This window comes from Myotis davidii, unplaced genomic scaffold (genome assembly GCF_000327345.1).
Source record: "Myotis davidii unplaced genomic scaffold, ASM32734v1 scaffold153, whole genome shotgun sequence".
NCBI lineage: Eukaryota > Metazoa > Chordata > Mammalia > Chiroptera > Vespertilionidae > Myotis > Myotis davidii.
In genome coordinates, this window is record NW_006284615.1 from 6,729 (window position 1) to 14,852 (window position 8,124).

An 8,124-nucleotide genomic window follows, 5' to 3' on the forward strand; every position below is an offset into this window, starting at 1 on the left:
AGGTGATGAAGGGGGTGGGTGACTGGATAAAGAAGGTGAAGGAAATAGCTAATGAATATATATGCATCACCCATGGACACGGACAATAATTTGGTAAAGGCCTAGGAAAGGGGAGTTGGGGGAGAGTAGAGGTGGGCAAAGGGAGGGAGGAAGGAGGGACTCCTGTACTAATGTCAACATTAAAAATTAAAAAAAAAGACTGAATTAGAAAATGGAAAAAATAGCTCTCAGACAGTAATTCAAGGATAATGTTAAGCTAAAGGATAGATACCAATGTTCCCTTGTCTTTCTATACATATGTTACAAAGACTGCATATCAGTAATCATAACCAAGTAGTTTTGTGCACCTGGAGTATTATTCCCATCTTAATAGACTAATTAGTTAAATATATATGCCTAATAATAGACTCGTATACATCCTTATGCACTAATTGAAAAATGGACACTGATTAACTTCAGATTAATCTCTTAAATATCAGCACACATGCAAACACTTAAAACAACTTCATTGCAGTTATTCCACTTTCTGGGCAACAATTAGTGTAGCAATTATTATCCTGCTCATGCAAGGAGCTTACACTAATTAGTACAATGAGGTTAAATCAGAACTGTTTCCAGACCCTGCTTTGTGAGGTGAGCAGTACAAACTCAGCTGCCCAAGTCAGCATTTTAGCTACAATTTCTGTAACTATGGCGGGAGGTCAGATGTGAATCCCATTTTGCTCTTAAAAATAACTGTGGGAGGGCCAGATATAACAAGTGTCTGATAAATTCTAATTAAGTATGGGTTTTATCTCCAATAACATGACTAAGATATTTATATGAAGGATTTGGGATTTTTAAAAATCCAGATAATGTTTCTGTGAATTTTTCCTTAGGAAGAAAATAAGTTTGAAGATGGAGCGTGTGGGAGGAGGGATGGTTGATCAATGTGTTCCTTCTTTAGTTTGATGGTGTTGTTTTAAACAGAGAAAAAAAATTTCAAACAGGATGCTGTCTGTGACTGACATATCAGTCCTCCCTAATTTAATTGCAGCTGAGTCATCAATACTTTAATTTCTTGAAGGTTGATGATTACAGTCATATAATCTTATTTATTTTAATTAAACTCTTCTTGCTTCCCACATGATCTGTGGTGACTCACCACAAAAACATGTATTTGTAAACACAGGGAGGCCAGACTAAAACCAAGAGATCAGAAACTATATAACACAAGTAGATTTTGTTTGTGTGACCAAAAAATTTTATGAAAGAAAATATTTATATGAATAAAAATCATGATCAGGAAAAGTGATGGATTGGGTCTATCATATATATACATCACACAGTTATCATGACTTAGGTTCAAATATGATTCTCAGTTGTGTGAAAAATGGGCTTTCTTGTGTTGACTTTAGAACAGTATCTCTGACATGTCCTCAACACTTTGATAGCAACTATGTCAGTAGGTTTTATGCAAAAACAGCTTATACTTATTTTGTTATAAAAGTTAACATGTTTCCAGGTCTCAGCTGTTTTAAGGTTCAGTTACTCAATTATACACTTCTGACGTAATGATAGTGTACTCTGCATGGGCTTTTATGGGTAATCATAAATTATACGCAAGGTAATCAAGTAATACGCAAATTATTTGGTTCTGGATTCAGGCACAATGCTAATCTTGAAATACAAAAGGTGCCAACCCAAACTTTTTAAAAAAATAATTACATTACAGAGGAAAGGAAGTAGACATATGAAACTAATATTTTAGACAGCGACAGATCTCAAAAGTAGGACATAGATGAACGAAGTTTATATTACCCATGTCATGTTTATTGTTTTTGTAAAAATAAATGTCATACCTTTTGTTTGGTGCTTTCCTGCTCTTCTGTTACATTACTGTGAAAGGCTTAAGATTGCATTTTGATTAATGTTTGTAACTTTCCAGCAGGGAGGTTTTTGCATATTAAAATGTCCACTGTGAATTATACCTTCAAGAAAATAGGTTGCTTTTTATGAGCACAGAATGCTCAAATAAAATTAGAATTATGGTGGTTAGGTTCAGAGAGCACCAGTGTTTGGCATTTGCCTTTCCTTCCTTGAGCTCTTTCTCAGTGTGCCCTCCAATCACCTCTGGGCTAATTTACCCAGATTCATTTGCCCAGGATGTACTGTCCCTGGGTATGACCAGAACTGGAAGTACTCTGATTCGATCACTACATCTTAAGTGAATGAAGATAACAGCTACAGACTCAATGTCTAAGATTTGTGGTCAAGAAGCTAAATTAACAGTGAAAGGATTAAGAAGCACAAGTTGGTAGTTACAAAATAGTCATGGGGATGTCAAGTACAGCATAGGGAATATAGTCGATAGTGTTGTAATAACTACGTATGGTGCCATGTGGGTACTGGAAATATTGGGGGAATCTATAAAGTGTATGATTGCCTAACCACGATGCTATACATAATAATACTGAATGCAAATTGTAATTAAAAAATAAAATTTAGCCTGGCTGGTGTGGCTTGGTGGTTCGATTCCCTGTCAGGGCACATGCCTGCATTGCACTCGATCCCTGGTGGTGGGCATGCAGGAGGCAGCCAATCCATGATGATTCTCTCTCATTGATGTTTCTATCTTTCTATCCTTCTCCCTTCCTCTCTCTCTAAAAATCAATAAAAACATTTAAAATAAAATTTTTCTAAAAGTAGAAAAACACAGTGCTAAAACAATTTTTTTTTTCAAATTAAGTGGTGATATACCAAAACTAGACGTTCTTTTGATTTGGATGTAGCTTCCAAGTTTTGGGAGACACTTCCATTCATGAAAGACAGACAAATTGGCCCCTGAAGAACAGTCCAGAAAAGAGAAAATGTGCAGCAGAAGAGAAAACCAGATGGTGGTGTTTCTTGCCCTAAAATAATGGATAGAGTAGGCTACCTGACGGTACCGTCAAGGTTACAGGTCAGACACCAGCAGCCTCTTGGACAGGTATCAAGCCTGAGACAGGAGTCAAATATAACCCTGTTCTTTGGTTTCTCTTCCTGCTTCCTGGGTCTGGGTGTGTAGGAGCAAAGATGTGTGTGGTGTGGTAAAAGTACAGTGTGAGAAAACAAGAAGTAAGAAAATTTTACTTTTAACTTCTGAGCCATAGTTTTGTCCGGTAAACTTGTTCTTTGGGGCTTTCAATGATGGAACAAAGAAGAGCCACTATATGCAGTGCGGCCCTCCAAGCTGAGCTAACGATGGGGATGGGACATATAACTGAAAGACTCAAGAGGGGGACCAGGTGTTTCTCTTCCAGCTCTCATTACCCTGAAGAATCTAAGTGGTGATAAAATGTAAGTACACAAACATCATTTTTACTGCAGGGAAGAAAAGCAGAAGTCGACAGCCTGATCCTATAGCTTTTCAGATATAATAAACCCACTGAATTGTGAAAGCACCTGGAATAAAACTTCTCCTTCACCCACTCATGTGTGACTTTAAAACTTAAAGCAACCAAACGGTTAATGAATGTCCCTTTCCCTGAAGTGTTCGATTTCTCAGCATCTCGTGAGTAACTCCTGTGAACTCGTCAATAAAATGCAGTGGTTTTCTCTGTCTTACTCATGTACTCCTGGAAAGGAGAATTCTCATTTGTAATTGCAATGACCACTATAATTCTTTACATTTATCAATATTATCTCATCAAGTCTTCAGAAGTTTCCATGTACCTTCATTTATCTTCAAACCACCCATATAAGATAAATGACATGTCCAATTTTCACATGTAGAAACTAATGCACAGTTCGGTTATCAGATTCTTTGTCCTAATACTTACAAACTAAAAGAAACGTAAACTAAGGAGAAAAAGGACCCTGTCATCTTCCAATCTAATCCCCCTCTCTAAGTTTTTGATCTAAATAATACACAGAGCCTAGCAAAGGCAATTGAGTGAAGGGAAAATGGGTTGTAGCCTTTGGTTTTTCAATTGGTCCCCAAAGAACAGGTCTGAAAGCCACATTCTACCTAGCAACTGTTAAGTGGAACAAATTTTCTCAGAGACATTTAGCCAAGCATTCCTGAGAATTGTGGAAGAAAGTAAGATGTAAAATAGGATGAGATGGGAAGAAGTATATAAACATCCAAGGACTTCAAAGTACCCAACTAAACAGAATTCTTCAAAGAGGAAGGAGTTAGACCTCTTACTTGCTCTATCTCTATCTTAAACTTCCAGGGCAGTGGTACCTCAATAAAGACTGATTGTGAAAAAAAATAAAAAATATAAATAAATAAATAAATAAATAATACACAAAATTTCATTAAAATGATGAATGCCAATTTCTTGCCAACCTCTAAAATGAAAGCACTTATTTTTAAATTGCTTCTGTAGGGGAGGAACAATTTTTCCTCTACTTTTCTAGGCACTTTTGGCTAATCTAATAATATAAGGCAGATTAATATAAAAAAACAAATTTAATTATGTATGTAGAAGAGCCTCACATAGACATAAGAAGCCCAAAGAGTCAAGACAACCCCAGATGAGCAGAAGGGCTTAGGGGCTAGGGCTTCAAAGGGAAGGAAGTCAGTTCACAGGAAGATGGGAAGAGCAAATGTTTGGTAAACAAATGTTTGCCATGCCACCCAGAGACAGTCTCTGCTGAGCTCCCCACACCTAACTCACAGGCTTTGTAGTTGTCTCTAGTTTTATTAGGCAGTTAAGGGGGAGATGAAAAGCTTTATTTGACAGACTTTGGGGCCTTGTCTTCAGCTCAAAATAATCAACACATTTATTAGGCAGTTAAGGGGGTGGATGAGGGGGAGCTGGTTCTGACCCCCTTCACTTCACAGGGCTCTCTCTTATCTTAATAAGTTTTAGGATGCTGGCTTCTACATCACCCTGAAGCCCCACCTTGACCAGACAATGACAGCTACTATTTAATGAGCATCAATGTTATGTGGAGGGCACATCACACAACACAGAACACAATAACCCTACAAGGCAAGAGTAGATATTATCCTAATTTTTAAAGGAATCATTGAGGCTTAGTGGTATTATGTAGGTTGTCTAAATTCGTACAGCTAGTAAGTATCAAAGCAGAAATCTTAACTCAGGCCTGCCTACTCCCTCCAGCCCTCAGCCCCCACTATTCTATAAGGTGCAATTTTTTACCCAAAGGCAAAAGCACCAAAGAGCCTCATTAAACTGTTTATTGTTGTTGCATAAGAGTTGTTAACATAACTGAAGTATTCTGCATGAATCATCTTCCTGTCTGAGTGGTGAGAGCCAGAGCTCCTATTCAGATATTAAAGTGGGAGAATCCACTTCTCTTTCAACAAAAGGCAATAAAAATCACTACTCTTGATTTTCTTCCTAGAAGTCATCAGTTGGTTATGTGTGGTTCTAAGTTTCACAACAAGCACAATCGTCTTAATCTTTAATATGTTTATATGTATGTACATGCACATACGTGTGCACCCCCATGTGTGTGATATGCCAAATATAGAGAAATTCCAGATTTGGGAGTTATGGGTCAATGCATCATTTCTGTCAGAATTTTCTTTTGGTGACTTTTTCTCCTGATCTAGAATAATCTTGGGATCTTTTATAAAAGAATTGAAACCTATTACATCTCATATAAGTCTTAGTAATGATACAGCAGCATTTTAAGTTTATTGTCTATCAAGCTCGTTAGCTGGTAACCCCATGAAGGCAGGGAGGTTTCAGGCTTTGTTCTTTTTTAAAATTGTGTTAAGAACACCAACACGAGATCTGTCCTCTTAGCATATTTAATTGTACAACACATTATGGTTGACTGTAGGTACAATGTGTACAAAAGATTTCTAGAACTTATTCATCTTGCTTAACTGAAACTTTATGCCTGATGATTAATAACATCCCAAGCCCAGCCCCTTGGTACCATTCTTTGATTTTATGAACTTGACTATCTTAGATACTTCATATAAGTGGAATCATACAGTATGTTTTTTCTATCTGGCTTATTTCACTTAGCATGATGTCTTCAGGCTCATCCATGTCATTGCATATGATACAATTTTCTTCTTTGTAAAGGCTGATTAGTATGCATATATCACATTTTATCTATCCATTAAACGTCGATGGAAACAGGTTACTTCCACATCTTAGCTATTGTGAATGGTGCTGCAATGAAAGTTGGAAGGTAGTATCTCTTTGAGAACCTGATTTCAAGTCTTTTGGATATGTGCCCAGAAGTGAGATTTCTGAGTTATACAGTAGTTCTGTCTCTAATTTTTTTTTTTTTTTTAGGAATTTTCATACTGTTTTCCATGGTGGCTGTTCTGTTTTACATTCCCATAAATGATATAAGGGTTCTAATTTCTCCACATCCTGGCCAACTCTCTCTCTCTTTTTCTCTTTCTCTTTCTCTCTCTCTCTCTCAATTTCTGTCTCTTGACAATACCATCTCGCCAGAGTGGTGCAATATTTCATTATGGTTCTGATTGCATTTCCCTGACGACTAGTGATGCTGAGCATCTTTTCATGTACCTGGTGGCCATTTGTGTGTCTTCTTTGGAGAAATGCCTGTTCAAGTCCTTAGTCCATTTTTGAATTGGGTCATTAGGAATTTTTTTGTTTGTTTGTTTTGTTTTTTTGTTACAGAGTTGTAGAAACTTCTTATATATTTGGGAGATTAACCACTTATTGTTGGGGAGCACACAAGATTTGGCTGGAAAGTTTGTAAGGAGGACATTCTGATAAAAGGGAAGTGTGTGGAAGGCTGCCTGCCCTGTTTATCAGAATTCCAACTTAGGGGAGACTTAGGGGAGTGTCAAAGGCAGTGCCCCTAATTATTCCTTGACCTTTCCAAACAAGTCTGTGCATGTGCAGACCCCCAGTGTTTACTGGAATCCTTATGCTTAATCCCTGGATGTCCTTACCTTGAGGACAATGTAAGCACATGTGTCCTCCCAAGATTACTCACCCTATTGATTGTATCTAAAGATAAAAATTCCAATAAAAGCTTAACGAGGCAGGCAATCGAGGCTGCTCTGGCCACTAGAGCCAGAAGCCCCTTAACCCTCTCTTTCACAATCAAATTGTGTCCGGGTAATCTATTCATCCGTCATTCAGGGGCTGCTGGTCAGCCCCGACAACTTATCACATATATGATTTGCAAATATTTTCTCCCATTCCATCAGTTGCCTTTTTATCCTGGTGACCATTTTCTTTGCTGTGCAGCAGCTTTTTAGTTTGATGTAGTCCTCTTGGTTTATTTCATGTTTTGTTCTTAATTGTATTTCTAGGGGTTAGAACAGGTTGGAAGCGTGATAGGTGCTCAATACAGATTTGGGCCTAAGCATTTTGATGGAACCTCCAGGCCCCAAGAGAAATGACCCTTCTCATCCTGGGACCATGGGAGGGGAAGGCACAGGCTGTGGTGAGGCGGTGCTGCTCTGTGAGCTGCAGGGAATGATGGCAGCTGGAAGGAAGCCTTGTGCCATCTGGATACCACCCTCTCAAGAGGGCATACTGGCATGGAAGTTCCAGAATTCTTTTGCAAAGTTCTCCCAGTTTAACACTTCAACCTTTCAACTATTTATCTTCCCTCCCTACTTCTCCTTCCCCATCCAAAAACAAGATAAAACAAAATAAAACCCTCTTTTGGTGCTAATTAAAAAGACAGAGATATTTTTAGTGATAAACTGTGTTTTGTTTATAATCCCTAAACACACTGGAAAAGTGCAAAGTCGGTTGGTTTAATGGAAGTATAAAAGATAATAACTTAAATTTTGTATCGATTATAATGTGTGCAGAACATGAGCATACCATGGCAGATACTACCATGGGGAGTTAGAGTGATTTGTCCAAGTTTAGTCTAACTACCTGTTATCCCATCTTTCTCACTGAGTAGTACTTTTTTTTTTAATCCACACTCAAATAATTTCCATTGATTTTTTTTAGAGAGAGTGTAAGAGAGGGGAAGACAGAAAGAAACATCGATGTGAGAAAAACACATTGATTGGTTGCCTCCTGCACAAGCCCTGGCAAGGGCCCGGGCTGGGGAGGAGCCTGTGACTGAGGTATGTGCCCTTGACCATAATCGAACCTGGGACCCTTTGGTCCACAGACCGACGCTCTATCCACTGAACCAAACCGGCTAGGGCAGTGGTCGGCAAACTGC

At 38.2% G+C, this 8,124-nt stretch overlaps 1 protein-coding gene across 1 annotated transcript in view; it reads right to left on the reverse strand.

The window, feature by feature from the left end:
- The window catches only part of LOC102757655 (neprilysin), a gene marked incomplete at its 3' end in the record, with an annotated part of 79,555 nt that overhangs the window by 6,145 nt on the left and 65,286 nt on the right, over nt 1-8,124 (reverse strand). The window lies entirely within an intron of this gene.